At 33.8% G+C, this 20,394-nt stretch overlaps 2 pseudogenes; both read right to left on the bottom strand.

Moving 5' to 3' along the window:
- Positions 1-9,157: 9,157 nt before the first annotated feature.
- LOC149793732 (ryncolin-1 pseudogene) lies at positions 9,158-15,333 on the bottom strand (annotated as a pseudogene).
- A 1,588-nt stretch (positions 15,334-16,921) lies between these two features.
- On the bottom strand, positions 16,922-17,864 carry LOC149793731 (fibrinogen C domain-containing protein 1-A pseudogene; annotated as a pseudogene).
- Between the last annotated feature and the right edge of the window lie 2,530 nt (positions 17,865-20,394).

Genomic DNA, 20,394 nt, shown 5'->3' with positions numbered 1-20,394 from the left:
TTAACATCAAAATATTGAATGAAAAAATTGGGAATATTAATATGAAAACAAAACAAGCAAAACAAAAATGTACTATCATACTTTCAATAAAATATACATATTAATTTTAAACTATCTCCATTCAGACAAACAAAAGTATTGCAACTGCATCCGTTTCAAATGCAATAGGGACATCAAGTTTAAAAGTTTCTACAAATTGATTATACGCGCGTCTTTTTATGGGAAAAATAATATTGATATAACTAAAGCGGTGTAATGCAAAAAATAAAGTAGCAAATAACACGAATACATATTGTTACGAGTCTATGCTCTTAACAAAAGTAACATAAACGTGTGAAGACAATCAGCTTTGTAAAATTTAACACATAATTTATTTCCCTAGACTACAAAGTGAAAAATGAGAAAAAGGAACTTACAGTATTGCGAATTAAATCCAAATCGTAATCCAATAATTAATTGAGAGCACCTTTGTACTTACAGGTGAAAGAATCATTTGAATTCAAATAATCTGAAGAAATACAAATTCAGCCCAAACTGGTCACAACGTAAGACAACTTAAAGTGTCAGATGTTAAATCACGACTGATATAATTTTTTATCATAACGTCAGTTATAGGACTATTTAAGACACAAAACAGATTCCCAGATGGGGTCAAAAGTTCATCCTGTTGGAAAAAATAGAAGTTTGTTGACGAATTGACACGTCCTTCAAATCATCTAGTCCAGGTATGACACTGACCTAACCTAATGCTACTTACTCTGAGAAAGAATAATAAATAAAATTTCTTTTCCCAAACTGACCCTGATTTTAAGGTCAGCAACTAGATACAATGTTTCTACTACTAGGTATTTACAAGAATCAAATAAATATATAAAAAATTCAGATCATTCAGAACTGAACTCAATTCTGTACAAAATCAAGTCCAGTAAACAATATTACATAACAATAACATGTAATGGAATAAAAAATATTTTAAAACTAACAGACAAGCAATTAATTTAAATATGTATAACAACATGGACCTAGTTTATTTTGCAGAACCCTCTTTGAACAAATATTTTGTATTCCGGCGATATCTTAATAATGTTTAACTCTCTTAATGTGTATCTTTTCACCCTATTTTCATGTCTGCATATATCATGGATGTATGATATCCGGCACATGCATACCAATTTATTCCTTCACCAAACGTGGTGCATCTGTAGATTCCATTTAAGTTTGAATGATGGCAATTATTGTACCACCTACCGCCTTTGTAGTTACTGGCACAATTTGTTGAATCTCTTTTGTCATTGTCCTTATCTTTGGTGGTGAATGTCATATCAGAAAAATTGGAGAAAGAGGCTTCTGCTGTAGCTTTTTACGATGAGAAGATACCCACTACTTTCGTCTCCAACCGAGAAAGTATCATACATGGCAAAACGGCTATTTTTCTATGAAACTGCCAACTAGACATAAAGCTGGTAATCGGCTTGAGCCGTGAGATCATGTATATTGTCATTTCCGAGCCATATATTTCCAATTGGGTCACCAAAACCTCTCTTTATAGTCACCCCACACACGAAAGAAATCAACATCTCGGCTGACTCTTCTCTGAATGACAGTCGATCCTCTACCGGCTGAACGCATGTCACATCGAACGTAAATACCATTAGGATATTCTTTGGGATGAATAATGTTGCATCCATTCTTTCTAAAACACATTTGGTGAATGTCCTGGCAGTCTCTTGGTTTTCCAAAATAATCATTTTGAAATGCAGATGAAGTCACGTTTCCTCAGGTAGTTGGAACCTGGCTTTCTGCAACATTTGCAGGTACAATGACACGAGTATTGAGCATGTGCGCTTGTAACCAATTAAAAGAACGTCAGAAAATCGAAGAATAAGCGAGCCATTGTGTAGGTAATGAATATTGAACGATACATTCCCAGGTAAGGATTGTTTTAGCGTATAGCTGTATATGGAAATGTTTAAGAGTAATGGCCATTTTTATAAGATGCATAATTGGTAATACACAAACAGGGGCGGGACTTGAATCATAATTAGTTCGATGCATTGATTTCACTAGGTAAGAATGCTAAGACGGATGTAAACAATCCACTATGAATACATCTAAATCGACTCTGTCAGCTTAACATATGATTAATGTTCTAGACTAGAAAGTATTCGTTCTCTAATGAGACGAATTGCAGCCGAACAAAAACAGTGAGCTGCACAAACTGACTTTACTGCGGATTTAGTGATACTCAGATAGACAATTAAGTTTTGGCATGCAAAGACAACATAACTAAACACTGTAGCTCAAAACTAGTTTAATCTGCACCGTAACTAATAATTTCATAAATGAAAATGAAACTGCCAGAGCTGTCGGTACTATCTCTTTGCCTTCCTACAATACTTAGTCTGAAACTGAAATGTGGGCCATAAATCTATAATTCTAAAATTGCATAACAGTAGTTCAAGAATCACAATTGTTATTGTGCAATGAAAAAGGAAAAAAAGTGACGAATGCATATTGAAATATTTGGGAGGATGAAATTGAAATAATATCAAATTAATGTCATATCACTTATGGGTGAAAGAAATATGTTGTGAAAAATACTAATTAGTGAATAATGTTTCCATTTAAATTCTTCTATGGGATGCTGAAAGGACATCTGGTGCAAGTTCAGATATTACGCCTGAAATCTTATTCTTCGTTAAAGGATAGAAGATGTCACCAAAAGGGTATTCCTTTATGAGAAATTCTCTGATGTGAATCTGTTTTCACGATCGAAACAAAATGGGCATTGTGAAACATGATATTAACCCTCTATTTACTTACTGTCTCCCACTCTCCCACTGACACCAATATATATATATATAGATATATATATCTATATATAGATATATATATAGATATATCTATATATATATCTATATATATATATATATATATATATATATATATATATATATATATATATATATATATATATATATATATATATATATATATATATATATATATATATATATATATATATATGGAGGAACGCCATTGTGCCTGAATATCTGAGTGTGCCTAAACCATTTAAATGATTGGTTAGTAAATCGATGGTTACTGGCTAAAGCTATTAATAGATGGGTTGGCAAATCAATGGCTCCTTTAAATACAACAGAATAATATAAAATGTAATGGATTGGAATCCTTTCTGTCCTCTGTTTACAGTTGAAGTCCATTCCTGAATGAAATTATCTTTCAAATATTGTCCAAACGTTAATAATAAATTTACGATTGTCTGAAAGTTAATAAATTTACAGTACTAGGTTAAATAGAACAACTTTGTCATACCCTACAACCTGTACGTACCTATTAAAACCGAGACCATATAGGAAGTGTATGCTATTAACTTTTGTAACACATTTGACTTACATGATTCATCAAGCTACTTTCATTGTTTATTTATATAATTGCCATGGACATCGATTATCATTCATTCTGAGCAATACAGTCCAGGATTTATTACATTTATTGTAATATGTAAAATACTGATCTACTTCTTCTATATTTTCCTCGTGGCAACATAAAGTATGTGTGTTCTCTAGGAAGAGTCCAAATCTGGAAAAATGCTTATAATTTACGTTTTAAATGGTATATGAGTATCGTACCGAAATATGCCTAATGTATTTTAAACAAAAATCCATGTTTGTGGACACTTTTAAGTACATTGGATATTCTGCGTTTACTTTTTTCCAAATAAGTGTACGAGTAAAGTTTAGTTCCATATCTTAATAACTGGATATGTTCTGGACTCATTTGCCATATAATACCACTTTTCCATATTCCTCAAAGATACAACATTTCAGAATAAGATAAGGTTAGTTTATTCGAACTTAACACACTTTACAGGACGTCACAACAATATTATCTTACTTTGTCCGTTTAAGGAAATTATTCACAATATTTTAAGTGTTCACCTTTTCTCCTACTGAGAGCTTGCGGACTTCATATATACCATTAAATGTCATTATTTTTAGTGCAGGGATAATGTTTTGTACGACAGCATAATCTATTGCTTATGCTGCACTTTTGGGAGGAATAAAAATAAAAACATTTCAAGAAGAAGCTGCAAATAAATAATGAACATATTTTTCAAATCCACGATATTGTGACGACTTGATACCTTCCACAATTTGAGTAACAGGTATTAAGATACAACCTTTTGGTATAACTAGCCTCTAAAGACCTTTAAGTCAAGACATCCTGTATCAAAATTAATTTGTACCAAAGTCTATTACTGAATTAAATCAATGAAATGAATAGCCTTATTGCTTTCAATTCATGTTGTTTTTACAAATCTTTTCTAGAAAAGTTATTGCCTATAAAGAAGTAATCACGAAACACGTATGATTTTTTGCAGTTTTCATGCGCAGTCACAAGTTGTACATTTTCTAGTTTATTAGGTGACTTGTGGTTCATCCTCTGAGTTCGAAGATGACTAAGATATCAGTAACTGGTTAGATTTATGTGAGTACATGAGATCGGGTCAATTTGTGGTCTTTACAGGCTGTGTCACGTTTGAGAGCAGATGCCGGTTGGGGTCGCTTCATCTATGCAGGACGCGCCGCAGTTCCAGGATTTACGTTGCTTGCGCTTCTCTCATGCCAACTTGATTTTATCGGTTTAAAGCCTGTAGCACCAATATGAATGAGACTTCGTCAGGGGAGGGATCCTGTGCGAGATCATCATAAGGCTCATGGCCAGAGTTGAAGTGTTTCAAGGATGTCTAGATGGAATCTTGGAATAATTTTTTACCACTCTGAGATTTCTTGCTTTTTATCAGCCCAACGTAGAATTTATTCTTTAGTAGTTGTTCTTTTATAATCTTAAAATCATGTGATTGGTTCAGCCCGTCTCCACTGTGATTTGATCAGCAGAATGTGGATACATGGATTGTTTGCCCTTGGGAGAAGCTCAGTGTATGAAATCCTGCCCTGGCATCTTATCCTAATAAGTTTCCTGATCAGCCCATGTGAAAATAAATTAAGTTTCTTTTCATAGCGTTTTAGTAAACATACAACAGGATTGGCAACAGAGTGAATTTGTAGACATTCTGTTTTATTTGTAGACTGATACCACTTCGCTCCCACACGTCAGCGCGTAGTCTGCTAAAGGCCACACTTGCTTTAGCAACTCTGGCATCGGTGTCATCATCGATGTGGACTGCAGATGACATTGTGCTGCCGAGATAGGTGAACGTGTCATGGACAGGATGGTTTAGTTAATAACTGTGATGGTTTAGCTCTATGAAAGGATTCACTGCTGCAGGATAGTGCATCGCCTGTATTTTTGATAGAATCTGAGACCGTAATAGGTAAAAGATGACATGATATGATTCATACACTATTTCATGTCAGAGTCGGATTTGTCATTTAGGTAACGGTCGTCGCCAAGTAGTAGACCACGGATACTAATTTTCTATATCATCTTCTTCGCTTGTAGTCTCCACAGATTAAACAGATTGCCATTAATCCACTATCGGATACAATCCCATTGTCATGGACACGGGAAGCATAGGTAAGCATAGCATGTAACATCATATTGAAGAGGACTGGGGCAACCACACAGCCATGCTTGACTCCATTGGTGACTGGGAATGATTCAGATGTTTATCCATAGTTTATGAAATGAGCGTGCATGACATAATGGAATTACCGAACTAACGCGATGGATTTTTCTGGGAAACCAAATTCTGCCATAGGACCCCTCAGCTGGCTGCATCAAAGACTTTCTACATACTTCATTTGTTACATAAATTTAGCTCTTGCTTGTACAAAAAGAATAGCATTATTCTGTCTATTGCTCACTCTAATATGGTAATACACTGCTGATTAAATATATAGAGGATTATCTATACAGTTGTTTGACAATTAAGGTACCGTCAGGGACTGCAGACTGTTAAAAGTATCCAATACAAAGTTGTGTTGTTTTTTTTTTTTAAATTGTAAAGTAAATTGCTAAACACAAATAATTATATTCTTAAAAATATAACAATTAATGCTTACAGATTTTAAAAGAAAGAATTATATAAACGGTGTTTTCAATTTGAGAACTATTATATTGTCTTCAGGGTTTTAGAGAAGTCTGGTATTACCGTAATTCAGTCCATATATCTTAATTTTTATTGCTTTAAAACCAGAGACTAAATGTCATATTTTGTTCTGATTGTCTTTGAGCAATTGCTTCGAAAATAACTTCCTAAAGGTAGAAAGATTAAAAGATATGTTCGAAACCACTTCGTATCTTAAAATAATTGCTAATGCCAGTCACATTAATCTTTAAGTAAATTGACGGTTTCGTCAAACCTTTAAACATCGAGAGTGGTAGACAATCAGGGAAAGAATTACATCAAAAACTGTCTGAGCTTTGCGTAAATAATGACAGCAAATAAGATATAATTTTGTCTTAATCTGTCCTTTATACATCTCATATAGAGAATCTTATATTGGTCCTTATTATTGGCAGAAACCAAGCATGTATAAATTACTTTGATTACCCCAAAAGGAAGATTTAACAACTCTAAAATACCTAGACAAATATGTGTATAAGGCATTCCAAATGTGATTATCTTCTCTCGCTGTCGAGTTCTCTGTCTGTCTGTCTATCCACGAGCATTTATGTGCACACATTTTTATATCCATTATTCATTGATGTCTTTTTTCAGTTATTCATGTATGCAACAGATCATTTTATATGAAGTATGTATTATGTTGACTATGTGGTCCTTTGCACTCGTCAAATCAATAAATTGTTTTGTTGTTATTCATACTTTATCATCTGCATATGGAGAAAGTGTAAACCTGTATGAACCTCGTTGGTTGTGATCCCTTATTTAGCGAAGAATATCAAGGTACATACCATTTAATGTTTCTGGATCTGGTGAGCGTTTCAAAATGAGAATTAACACTCATGCCACCTCGGGTGAGTACGTGTTTCATCATATAAAATAAAATGTTGATCTAAATCTATTTCAGGTAGAGTTCACATTTCAGGTCTTGTTCTCATGGCAATTACTTATAAGATAGTCAAATAAGTTACATCTAGAAGATATTCAAACGTAAGTCAAAGAGACAATGGTGAGGTTGACATAACTTGTTTTGTCAATGTTGACATCATTGTAGTATATGGGTTTACATAGGAGTTAATTGCAATTTATTCTGGAGGAAACGATTGTACACAATTTTAGGCTATTTCTCCTATCTAGATTTTAAAACCTATTCTGAAGCAAGTTTTGGAATCAAAAGGAATCGCAAAGGTCACCGAGCTTGAAATATATATGGGGCATCAATAATTATCAGAATCATAAATAATACCATATCGTTCAAAATGAAAACACGGCTCCGCTGTTTTAATGTTTGTTTAATGGTGATACACATTACCCAAATGAGTCATTTGATTTAAAAAGTCCACCATGTTAATTAACAAAATGCACCAGTGTGATATATTTTTGGCAGGTTTTTGTTTCCAAATGGCATTTTGGTCTATAAGCAATCACTTTACAGAATGGTGGATAAAGACTTAGTAAAAGTAGAGAAAAATATAAAAGAAGGGGGCCTTTAGCTATATTTATTTGTTAAAGACTGGCACAGTTATTTATCGTACTGGTATGTGAACAATAAACAAGTAAAAACAAGAACAACGTCAAGACAACACTATTGCACTTCCAGAAGACAGAACCACTTTCCTCTCTACTATAGAGAAACGATAATTACGAGTCCAAGTTACGTAAAAAATTTATTCGTGGTCACTTTATTGCCACTAAATAAAAAGAACAAACACGAGTAGATTTCTATACTGTGATAAATACCCCACCCCAGCTACATCCTAGCCACATCCCCTCAGGAAAGAAAATGCTGGACTACCTTCCTTACCACTGAATGAAAAACAAAACATGTCTTAGATATTACAATAGAACCACTTTCCGTATTTCTAAATGAGAAATAAAGAAAAACCTGGATCGTCTTTTATCTCACTACTTGACGACCTTACTTACAACTACATTAATATCACATGGCCTAGTGGTTTTATGTGCCACGATCACCAGTGCTAGACATCACTACAAACTGCCAAAATACAGACTACAAAATTGATAATGCTACGTTATAAATACAATCAATTACACACACTACATTAATAAACACTTCCAAAATAACTATGCCCTTGAAGTTACTACTTCATCACTTTGTTCACTACCGATTTAGTGACAACAATTTGAAAGAAATCAAGAGATGGAGAGTACAAGCGGACAATAAGTCACTAATAAGCCTTATTGAACAGAATGACAAGAAAAGAAACCAAAATCTCAGACCTGTAGAAAGAGATTCACAGGTGCAGAACAATTTTAGAAGCTGAAGACGTGTCTAGATAGAAAATCAGTATTTCGTTTACTACTATTCAGGTGATACAATCGACAAGACTAACAGCATATGATTCGCTTTACCTTGCATGATGTATATAGCCCATGGAATCGAGAATAAACAGAGCTATATGATCTTGACCAAGAAATAATAAAAACAAAATAATTAAACTAGATCATTAAGTGTTAAACTTGATGACATCAAAGCCTAAAGAAAGGAAAAATAGACATTCATAATTTAATCAAAGGCTGAAAATGGGATTCAAAGAGTATTGTATTGTAGATAAAAACGGGCGAATTGAAAATTAATGAACAAAAACACACAAGAGTCTTATGCAAAATGGAAATAACTCCAGTGTTATACTGCTTTACGACTTTAACATTGTACTTAGCCATAAGTATCCTGGCTGTATTAAATTAACAGATTGTTTGAAATGTAAACTTGTAATTGATAATATATTTCAAATAATAAATGCGTTAATAACTAATTTTGTAACTGAATAACACTAAACAAAGAAATATAAGTAATTGAATTAGTTGCAATATGAGGATATATTTATGCTCATGTATGTTGAGCTGAATACAAGTTACACTCAGATGAATGAGATTGTCATTAAAACAATACAATAAGATTGATCAGAATATGTATCAATTTGAATATTGACAATTTAAACCTTTCAACACTTACATACTCAACAGACATTAGACAAAACTCAGTGCCTTAAATTTATAGCGTAAAAGAAACACATGCACACTATATGGAAGAGAACTCTGTTTTAATCATTTGAACGTAACACAAAAGATGACGTATTCAGTCAGCGTGTGATATAAATACTAGAAGTATCAAAATGTGCTGCTCGCAAATGCAGCATATTGCTTCAGTAGCAATTACTACAGGATAATCAATAGGTAATGATCTCGCAATTTAAAATAAAAACTATATATTCAAGTTATTTGAACATGCTGCTGAAACAATTAGTTAGGCATAAAAGAATTGAAGAATACATGAAAATATCAGTAAAAATAGACATTCAAATTAACGTATTAATTTTATCTATCTCGATTTAGAAAGAAACAAATAAAGAATTGGAACTGCGTCCATTTCAGGTGCAATTGGGACAGCAAGTTTAAAATGTTCGACTATTTGAATATACGTGCGTGCCTTTATGATGAAGGTGTTATTGAAATAACAAACGCGAGTATTTCAAAAGGGAAATCGCAAATAACATGAATCTATTATAACCAAGTTTAATTTCAAGAACCATATTTATACAAATATTTTTGATTCCGGTAATATATTAATAATTTTTAACTCTCATAATGTGAAACCTTTCTCCTTATTTTCATATCTGCAAATACCATGGATGTTTCAAATCCGGCATATGATTTCCAATTTATTCCTTGTCCACGATTGGTGGATCGGTAGATTCCATTTAAGTTTGAAGAATAGCAATTATTGTACCACCAACCACCTTTGAAATTATTCGCACAATTTGTTGAATTGAATTCGTCGTTGTCCCTATCTTTGGTGGAAAATTTCATACCGGAATGCCCGGCAAAAGAATCCCCAGCTGTTCCACTGTAGCTTTTTACGATGAGAATATATCCACTACTTTCGTCTCCAACTGAGAAAGTATCATACACAGCAAGGCTGGTATTGGTCTTTGAAACAGCCAAGTTTATATGCAGCTGGTAATCGTTTGAGGACGTGAGATCATGTATATTGTCATTTCCGAGCCATATATTTCCATGCGGATCACCGAAACCCATTTCATAGTCAACCCACTCACGAAAGAAATCAACATCTCCACTGACTCTTCTCTGAATGACAGTCCATCCTCCACCGGCTGTATCCATGTCACATCGAACATAGATATCATTAGAATGTCCTTTGGGATAAATAATATAGCCTCCAGTCTTTGTAAACCCATCTGTTGAATGTCCTGGCAGTCAATTGGTTTTCCAAAATGGTCATGTTGGCATGTAGATGAAGCCAGGTGTCCACAATAAGTTTGAGGCTGGTTACAATAGCAGTTGCAGGCGCACTGATATGGGCATTGAGAATGTCCGCTTGTAACAAATTCTGCGAACGTCAGGACAGTGAATATTAAAGCAACCATTCCCACGGCAAAGAACATTGAGCAGTTTGATATGGCATTGTAAGGAGGAACTGTCTATTTTTATATCCTACATACGTGTCAATATACAAAAAGAGGTGGGACTTGAATAATGAATATCCATTTCGACACAATGAGGGCATGCTTAGACGACTTTAATAAACTCACTATAAACAGATTTGAATGGTTTTTGCCAGAATAACAAATGATTCATTTTCCAAACGAGAAACTATCCGTTGTCTAATGAGACGAATTGCAGTCCAACTAACACACGGTGAGCTACACAAATTAACATCATTCTGGATATAATCATACTAGAAGAGGAAATTAAACTTCCCGATCTCCATAATCGTTTGAATTTGGTTTAGATTGCGACTTTTAATGTTTAATATAAATCAATGACTGTAACATCTTCTATCGTTCTGATTTCATCAATCCAGTCTGAAACGAATGTACAGATTGTATATTATTCTCTTAGCTCCTGTCACTAATTCATTTATGTCCATTTGTTTAACTTTCTCTATATTCTCATTTTCTTTCTTTCTGCTGCCTGAAAACGGTGTTGTTGGTAGTGCTTACTACGATATGTTTTTCCACGCAATTAATTTAGACCTTGAAATCATTAATCTTTTACAATTGGTTGAATCTTCTGTTCAAGTTGAGATTGAAAGGGTCATAATTTTCCTGATATTTGCGAATTCTTTAATTGTTGTTATTTTATCGCCAAGAACATATCCCTCTCTTTATCTTTGTAAGTGTGAGTCATGGCTGTAAATTATATATAATATCTTTGCTACAAATTTTTGCACGTGACCTGATTCTGTTAAGAAGGCAAATTACATAGAATCTATAAATAATTGTTTACGTTTGTGTTGACCATTATTAATAATAAGACTCAATGGCGCCATCGGCTTAATTTCTGATTTCCTGATGGGGTTTCGAAATTAATTAGGTGAAATATATTTTATGTAGTTATAATAAAGCGTATGTAGAAACTTCAAGAATATTTTTATATATTTAACTACTTAGTGCATAAAATAATTTTAGAACCTTTTCACATCATCAAACAGGTAAATACAATAAAAACCAACCAGTAATATAAAGTTAAGAGATGAATGTATCATCTACAGAAGCATATTTCTATTCAATATGTACTAGTACTAGTACTGAGATCTTAGTGCCTTTATTTACCATAATTTCACAATCAAGGGACATTCATGTACAAATATCGTCTGTTAAACAGCTCAAGTAAGGAACATATATATATAAAATTATCATCTAGACAGACGGATTAATGAAAGCAACGTGCTTAAAAATCTAAAGTAGTCGCATGGTCCCACAAACGCAGGCAGTTTGAATCGTCTCTCTTTTGCGACTCTAAAAGCAAAAGCATCAAGGATATAAAATAAATGTACACCACTTAGTCGTTTGATTCATTACTTTATAATTTCTTACAAGATTGTCGCCAGAGCGTCACCACCAATCATCATAAATTTGTATTTCAGTCCAAGTGTAAACGATCAGTCTGCTCGCTTCCCTTTCCAGTTCCTGGAAGAATCCATTTCAGGGAAGAGGTGGGGTTCTTGGACTACACATACAAGAAGATGATCTGCGTCCAGTATTTCAAATGAAAAGTTTTAATATTCCTCCCAAAACTTGAACAGGATGAGAACGGGAAGCGATTTAGCACTAATGTAAATGGGTACAATGTCATGTAACTCACAACGTTACAGAAAGTTACGGATTTAACTGGAGCTTATCTAATAAGAGCTGCACCAATTATGTTGTTTGAGAAAACATACACGCCCAACCTAACATTGACGCCGTGTTAGTAAAGAAATTTCCGTTTGGTTTGAAACTGGAATAGCGTGACAGTGACAGGGATCCATTAATTAAGAAGAAGCGAAATTACTATCTACACACCCATAATGAATGATGCTGCTTGAACCGATCTAAATACACAATGCACACACAAAAATAAACGTTATATATATATATATATATATATATATATATATATATATATATATATATATATATATATATATATATATATATATATATATATATATATATATATATATATATATATATATATATATATATATATATATATATATATATATGTACACACAGGCAGAGAGAGAGAGAGAGTTACTCGTTAATTACAAGATACATCCTTCGATATAAACCAGGACAGTGGACCTTCATCTAAATGATATTTCCAGTTCTTTTTTATTTCTGTTATGATTTTGTCTTATCAGTCGTTAGCAAGTACAGCTTTAAATTATGTATCCGTCTTATTAAAAGAAACATCTAAGATACTCATTAGCGAGAGACAGATAGAGAGTGATTGCATTTGTGTGTGCACGAGAGAGAGAGAGAGTCAGTTGACAGAGAAGAGAAAGTAATTCTGTTCATAAAAGTTATCTTTAAAGATCATGATACGAGCTGTTTAAAATAATGACGATAGCAGAAGAGGATAATTTAAAGGATACAGTTTTATAATTATTTTATTGACAATTGACTCCCTTTGCATATCGGTCTTCAGTTATAGAACCAAACAGAAATACATTGATTATCAATTAATGTCATTGCGTTATAGTCTAGTTTAATTTCAATTACAAACTGACACGATCATATCTGACCTTTTTGCGTGTTTCCAATCTCTACATGTTCGTGCAAAATTTTCTCGTTATGCAGCTGACCAGCTATAAAGATTTGCAACAATGCATACAAATTGATAAAAATATGAAAAATGGAATTTGAGATAACATGAGTAGTGATTGCATTTATTAGACAAATGTTGTTTTAGTATTATTATTATTATTAGTAGTAGTAGTAGTAGTATATACGGATTGATTACATTCATTAGACAGAGTTTTGTCTAATTCATGAGGATTGATTGCATTCAATTGACAGAGTTAAGTCTATTTCATGACGAGCTTTATATGCAGTAGAAAGAGTTATCTCTATTTCATGAACAGTGATTGCATCCAATAAACAGAGTTGTGTCTATTTCATCAGCATAGATTGCATTTAGTGGATAGATTTCTGTATAAAATATGAGCAGTTAACCTACGGTGTGCGGACTATGGCCAAACTACAACAACCCAAATTACAGTATATACTCATAATAATCACCAGCTCCTTTATATTCGAGGCAAGTGTTCTTGAAGTGCATTCGAGTACAATTTAACAACAAGCCCAAAATATAGAACAAGGGATATTATTTCTGTACCAGTTACAAATTGATCCAGATCGTGCGAAATTCGAGAATTACGTGAAAATGCACATCGTGATCAGTGATCGGGACTTTGACAAATTATGTTGCCGGAACAAAACTTCAATACAGATACGTGATTTGTGCCGACATTTTTACTCATTTACACGTTCATAACAAAAAACACATCAAATCAGCAAAATGTCCAACAATGAGCTACCTTCTTTGAAAGCTCGAAACGGAGGTATAAATTGTTTCAGTGTGTTTTTGGATTTTTAACACAGTTTTAACAACTTTCCTTATATCGCTGTGACGTCTGCAGTGTGGCAGTTTCTAATAATGCATTGCATTAGGTCATCATGCAGCATCGTGTCCCACCCAGTCACATCAGGGCAACAAGTAACACTAACCTCTTACCACTTATGCATCAGGAGCGGGTGGAGGCAACTCTTAAGGACACATGTAAGTCAAAACGGGAATAAAAGTCAATTCTTGCCAATACTCTATCTTGCCACTATTCCAGAGCAGTAAGACGATGAGCTATGTTGAAATAGCATCGATGCATATTGATATAACCTGAATGAACAGAATTAATCAAGCATTGTAGACATCAATATAAAACAAGTGAAACAAACATATATAAACCAAAGCAGTATCACGACGAAACATGGTGAAAATTGCACAGAAGTTGAAGCTGATAATAAATATTTATGTAGCTTTGAATGTAAAGCAATAGGCAAATCAAAACCAAATTGGAAAAAGATAAGATATAATAATTACGTTTCTTGGTACCATGATACATGTGTTTGTATTAGCAAAACAGACCTCGTAGGACACTGGCTCTATACTTAATGTAGAAAAGTACTTAAAGATGTAAGAACTGTGTTGACTTCGATCAGTTAATTACATGCTTGTACAACGGTTATTTTAAACAAAATACAAACTCCGTCACACAAAATGGAATCAAAAGTTTTAAAGATAAACAACCAGTATCCAGCATCACAAAATGCATGGCTGTGTATGACAAGTGCAACTGGAAGAAATCAAACAGCAAACATTAGATGCAAAATAAGAAAACAGCTGTATTACTGAACACAACACAAAACGTAAGCGAATCGATAAAAAGAGAAAGCAAATGAAATAATGGTCGGAACACAAAATGGCCACTAGTCATGCAGACCAGGGATACATAAGGAACTGACAAACCAATGTTACAATAAGGAAATTTACAAACAGCCTCAGACAGGTCAAAATCACTTAGTCATGTTACACCATCAGAAAAGACCATGATTACATGCTAATCTCTCCTGAAAAGAATCAACACCAGAGGACTTTCACGAGATGCACACGTGAGATCATGTTCTGGTGCCACATTTGACACTCTCAAGACAGAATTGAATAACCTTGACCGCAATAAATACCATATAATTTTTGTACAAAGGAGGAGAAAATGACGCTGACTGAGGTCTGGAACTGAATCAGTTTGAGATCTAATTCAAGTCACTTATCAACTAACTGCTAGTCCAGGTAGATAAGATCGTTTTATCTGGTCTTGTTCCACGACTTGACGTGTACATGATGAAGTATGATGACATTTTGGTAAATATTGGAAGATCGTACATCCTACCATATATATCAAACCAGGACACCTTTTTGCTAGCGTCAGGTCAACTACTACCAACGTTTTTCGCTCTGACCTGAATCACCTGAGATATATGAGCACAGCAAAGCTATTGAAAATCACACACAGTACTCAAATCAAAGTCTACCAACGTGCGTCAGCACTACCCACCTACGCAATAGCAGCATAGGCACCAGAGGTGCAATGCATGCTCGTTATGGTTTGGAAAAGAACAACATGCACATAACACATGACATTGTTATAGAGGCAGATTCAATTAAAATATAAAATTTTATGAAAGGGAGACATCGAGAAAACAAGAGTACATACATGTCAGACGACAAATACCTACCTATAATTATACAGATCGGGTACATCAGTCTGGGTACAATGATGATAATAATTGAATAGCAGTATATGCACATCAGTCAAAAATAGGTATCTTGATGTTGGTGATATTTGTTCTGATTGTCTTACTGTTAGAATTACTACATTAGAACCTGTCTAGAACGACCAACCCTCATGGCAAAAAATAAAGGTGTCTCAAGACAAGGTGTCTGTCATGACAGGTCACAATACTATATAATTGATAAATTTGTCAGAAGAGAACCTGATCTTTTAAGACAGGTTGCCTCAAGTAAAAACGGGGGAATTGAAAATTAATGGACAAAAAGCGCACAAAAGTCTCATCCAAAATGGAAATAACTCTAGTGTTATAATGCTTTACAATTTTCGCATGGTACGTAGCCATAAGTATCCTGGCTAAATTATACTAACTGAATGCTTTAAATGTAAACTTGTAATTGATAATGTCTTTGAAGTAATAAATGCATTAATAGCTAATTTTGTAAGTGAATAAGCTAAACAAAGAAATATATTCCATTTAATTAGCTTCAATTTGCGAATATATTTATGTTCGTGTAAGTTGAGCTGAATACATGTTACACTCAATAAATAAAAGAGATTGTCATTAAAACAATAAAGAAAGATCGTGTAAAATATTTGTCAAGTTGAATAGTGACAATTTAAACCTTTCAATACTTACATACCAAACAGACATTAGACACAAACCAGTGCCTTAAATGTATAGCGTAAATGCACACGATATGGAATATAACTCTCTTTTAATCATTTGAACTTAACACAAAAGACGACGTCTTCAGTCAGCATGTGATATACAGAATAGAAGAAGCTTTAACGTTAGTTCGTCTTAAATGCAGCATAAAGAGTCAATAGCATATACTACAGAAGAATAAACATTAAAGATTTCACATCGCATTTTATAAGAAAATAACTGTGATATTCAAGTTATTTGATCTTACTGCTGAAGAAATTAAATTAGGCGTAAAGGAAATGGAAATGGAAAATATCGGTACAAAATAGACATTCAAATTAACGTATTAATTTAATCTATCTCCGACAAAAGAATTACAACTGAGTCCGTTTCAAATGCAACAGTGACATCAAGATAGAAACGTTCTACAAATTGATTATACCTGCGTACTTCTATGAGGAAGTATTGATATAGCAAAAACGGTGTATTTCAAAAGAAAATTCGCAAATAACATGAACCCTATTTTATTTATTTTCAAGAACCATATTTATACAAATATTTTTGATTCCGGTGATATATTAATAATTTTTAACTCTCATAATGTGAAACCTTCCTCCTTATTTTCATGTCTGCAAATACCATGGATGTTTCAAATCCGGCATATGCATTCCAATTTATTCCTTGTCCATGATTGGTGGATCCGTAGATTCCATTTAAGTTTGAAGAACGGCAAGCATTGTACCACCAACTGCCTTTGTATAGACTGGCACAATTTAGTACAATTTTTTTTGTGTCATTGTCCCTATCTTTGGTGCTGAGTTTCATATCAGAATGAGAGGAAAAAGAGTCCCGCGCTGTTCCACTATAGCTTTGTACGTTGAGAAGATATGCACTACTTTCGTCTCCAACCGAGAAAGTATCATACACAGCAAAGGTGGTATTTGTCTTTGAACCAGCCAAGTTTATATGCAGCTGGTAATCAGCCGAGGCCGTGAGATCATGTATATTGTCATTTCCAAGCCATATATTTCCATTAGGATCACCAAAACCTTCTTTATAGTCACCCCACTCACGAAAGAAATCAACATCTCCGCTGACTCTTCCTTGAATGACAGTCCATCCTCCACCAGCTGTATCCATGTCACATCGAACATAGATACCATTAGGATGTCCTTTGGGATAAATAATGTAGCCTCCACTCTTTCTAAATCTCATTTGGTGAATGTCCTGGCAGTCTCTTGGTTTTCCGAAATAGTCATTTTGGTATGGCGGTGACGTCACGTTTCCGCAATAAGTTTGAGGCTGGGTACAATAACAGTTGCAGGCGCAATGACATGGACATTGAGCATGTCCGCTTGTAATAAATGCAACGAACGTCAGTAAAGAGAAGAATAAATCAATCATTGCCATGGTAAATAATATTGAACAAAATATTATCAGGTAAAGATTGTTCTCTCCTATATCAGAATATGGAAATGTTTAAGAGGTTTGCCCTCTTTTATAAGATGCATAAGTGTCAATATACAAAAACGGGTGGGACTTAAATAATAATTATCTAGGTCGATTCGTTGATTTCATTGGTTAAGCATGCCAGGACGGATGTAAACAATTCACTTTAAATACATCAGAATCAGCATGAAATATAATTATGACATTTTAGCTGAAAACTAGTTCAATTATATAATACTAATAATGAGGACTTTGTATAGCGCCTAAACTTTAGAAGCTCTAAGCGCTTTACAACATTAGACAACACATATAAGATAAAAAAAAAACCATGTAATAATATAATTACAAACACAAACACCATGACATTAGAAAAACATTGCAAAATAAAAAAGAAGGTGAGAATATTTCAGGTAGGAAACATTATTAAGTATCTAAGTTTGTTCTTGCAGTCAAAATAAGTGAGTTTTGAGAGCCCTCTTGAATGTGATAACTGTGTCTTTGTGTCTGCGTTCAGTGGGCAATTCATTCCAAGTTGCTGGGCCCTGGTATGCAAAAGAACGCTGTCCATATGACTTTATTTTCATAGTGGGAATAATGAGTATTGGATTTTCAGAAGAGGAGCGTAAGTATCGTGCTGGTGTGTGCACATGGGTTAAGTCGGATGATTATGTTGGGCTAGAGTCCGACGGTGAAACGTAGCACAGAGAACCAATTTTGTGTTTGATTCTGGATCGAATGGATAGCCAGTGTAGGGTACAGAGCAGCGGGGAGGTGTGCTCTGATCGTGGTACTCTTAGTATGATCCCAGCAGCTGTGTTTTGAACGTTTTGAAGTTTCTGGAGTAGATATTGAGGTGAACCAGAGAGAACTGAGTTACAATAGTCCAGTCTTGAAAGTTCTAATCAACACACAAGTGTTTTAGTGGCATCAACTGAAAGATATTTGCAAATTAAGCTGATGCGTCTCAGCTGAAGATATACAGCATTGCATATTTTCATGATATGTTGGTGCAATGTGAGGGTACTGTCCAGAGTAACACCTAGATTTCTTACTGATTGTGTGACGTTATAGACAATAAAACGTTGTTGTTATGGTAATTTCATACAAGGTAGTCAAATACGTTACGTGTATAATACATTGATGTTTAAAGAAGTTTAACTATCAAACATAAGTCGAAGTCAATGATGAGGCTGGCATAATTAGTTTCTTTACTGCTGCCATCAATTTAATATCTGAGTTAAATTATGATTTAATTGCAAATTAATCTAGAGGAAAAGACTGTTGTTGTTATGGTAATTTCATACAAGGTAGTCAAATACGTTACATGTATAATACATTGATGTTTAAAGAAGTTTAACTATCAAACATAAGTCGAAGTCAATGATGAGGCTGGCATAATTAGTTTCTTTACTGCTGCCATCAATTTAATATCTGAGTTAAATTATGATTTAATTGCAAATTAATCTAGAGGAAAAGACTGAACACACTTTTTTGTATTTTCACCTATCTCGACTTCTGAAACTATTTGGAAATGGAAAGAAACTGCGTAGGTGTGTTAGTTTGCTTGAAATACATATGGAGAAACAATGATTAGCAGAATCATAAATGATACAAAAAAGTATTGGTGTCACTTTCATAGCTAATGCATTCAATTACAAAAGCACGAGCAGATGTCCTGTACTGTGTGAGAAATACCCACTCCCAGCCCCATGCTATCCACAACCCCCCAAAAGAAAGTGCTGGACATCTTTTCTGACAACTGAGTGCAAAACAAACAAACAAAGCCACCATCATGTCTTAGACCTTAGAACACAACCACTTTCCATGTTTCTGAGTAAAACATAAAGAAACAAATTAATAAACACCCTCACAAAAGAATCATGCCCATGAATGTCTTCTTCATCACTTTATTTAGAGAGTATAACTTGAAAAAGATCAAGAGGTGGAGGGAAAAACTGGAAAATAAAATACTAAAAATCATTATTGAAAAGAATGATAATAAAAGACACCAAAATCTCAGAGCTGTAGAAAGAGATGCACAAGAACAGACAAAAATATATTTAGAAGCTGAAGATGTGGTTAGATAGAAATTCAATACTTTATGTACTACGTGTAATGCTTTGAATCGACAAGACAACGAACGTATGTTCCTCTTCACTTTTGATGACATATACAATCGAAGGGACCTAGGATAAACAGAGAGATATTCTGCTAGCGAAGATATAATAAACAATTAAAGAATTCAAAAATAGTACTAAAATTCTGACTCTTTTGAGCTCATCTTGAACAGAATAATCAAGACCTGGGAAGACGAATAATTGCAGTAGGCTGAAAACAACATTAGCGTAGCAAACACCGACAAAAGCACAGTATTCGAGCTGCACAAAAAGAGAAAATGAAAAAACATTAGAGAAATTCCAAGAATGAAGGTAAATAAATTCATGATAAGATCTATGAAAATTATATGCAATATGTCCATTCATTTTAGAGTGAATTGTTCAAATCAAAATGATATAAGAAGTTACATTCAAA

Source organism: Sinohyriopsis cumingii, chromosome 8 (assembly GCF_028554795.1).
Source record: "Sinohyriopsis cumingii isolate HCF-2022 chromosome 8, ASM2855479v2, whole genome shotgun sequence".
Classification (NCBI taxonomy): Eukaryota; Metazoa; Mollusca; class Bivalvia; order Unionida; family Unionidae; genus Sinohyriopsis; species Sinohyriopsis cumingii.
Note: the sequence above shows the minus strand (reverse complement) of the source record. Positions and strands in the feature narration are given on the sequence as shown.